Below are 1509 nucleotides of genomic sequence, written 5' to 3'. Positions count from 1 at the left end.
GAAATTGAGCACTGGTTGGAAGGCGCTCAAAATGTTACTGGGCTATCATAACTAATTGTGACTGTCACAGTTGTAAAGGTAGAAGTTTTGTAACCATAAGTGGGGAGTGGTTAATCTTACAGTCCAGAAACAGAGGACCCTAGAACCATCAAGAGAGAAGCGCACAAGCAGAATGCGGGACCTTATCCAGAGAAGCAACAGCACCAGAGATGGAGGCAGAGATGGGGGCATGGAGAGGAGGAATGACTGAGGACTCTAGATTCATGGACTAAGAAGAGAGGGACTAAGAGCTGGTGGCCAGGAGGCAGACTTGCAGAATGTGCCCTTTAAGATGTAAATTATCATATATGCCTGACTGTTTTTTTGTTTGTTTGTTTTTAAAAAGCTAAAATAGATAGAGAGAAATACTGTTAACTGATGGTACATGGAGGGAATTATAATCATTGCAATGAAACAAGGTGTACGATTTGTTGAATGTAAAACTAATGATATGCCCTGTAAACTTTCACTCAATCCACAATAAAACCTTAAAAAAAAAAAAAATGCGACAGGGGAAGAGCTGCCTCCTCAAAGTAGAGTTGACTGCGATGATGCAAATAGAGTAAAGTCCATGGGAGTAAAGCACTTGGGACCTTCATTTGCTGATGAGGCACAGCTCAAAATGAAGAGAAACAGCTGTAAACATCCATTAATATTAGAACATGGAATGTATGAAGTAGGAATTAGAAATTGTATGAAGTAGGAATTTGAAAATTAGAAATTGTCAAAAATGAAATGGAATGCATAAACATCGATAACTTAGGCATTAGTGAGCTGAAATGGACTGATATTGGCCATTTTGAATCTGACAACCACATGGTTTACTATGCCAGGAATGACAAATTGAAGAGGAATGGTGCTACGTTCATTGTCAAAAAGAATATATCCAGATCAGTCATGAGGTACAACGCTGTATGTGATAGGATAATATCCATGCACCTGCAGAGAAGCCCAGTTAATAGCACTATTACTCAAATTTACACACCAACCACCAAAGCCAGTGAGGATGAAATAGAAGAATTATACCAAATTTTTCAATCTGAAATTGATCAAACAGGCAATCAAGATGTAATAATCACTAGTGGTGATTGGAATGCAAAGATTGGGAGCAAAGAGGAAGGATCAGTTTTTGGAAAATGTAGCCTTGGTGATAGAAATGATGTTGGAAATGGCATGATAGAATTATGCAAAATCAATGATTTGTTCATTTCAAATACCTTCTTTAGACAGCATAAGAGATGATTATACACATGAACCTCACCAGACAGAATATATAGAAATCATATTGACTACATCTGCAGAAAGAGATGATGGAAAAGCTCCATATCATCAGTGAACACAAGATCAGGGGCAGACTGTGGAACAGACCATCAATTACTCATATGCAAATTCAAACTGAAGCTGAAGACAATGAAAACAAGTCCACAAGACTCAAAATACGGCCTTCAATACATCCCACCTGAATTTAGA

This window comes from Chrysochloris asiatica, unplaced genomic scaffold, assembly GCF_000296735.1.
Source record: "Chrysochloris asiatica unplaced genomic scaffold, ChrAsi1.0 scaffold00002, whole genome shotgun sequence".
In the NCBI taxonomy this organism is placed as follows: Eukaryota; Metazoa; Chordata; class Mammalia; order Afrosoricida; family Chrysochloridae; genus Chrysochloris; species Chrysochloris asiatica.
The sequence above is the reverse complement of the archived record's forward strand: the minus strand, read 5'-3'. Positions refer to the sequence as shown.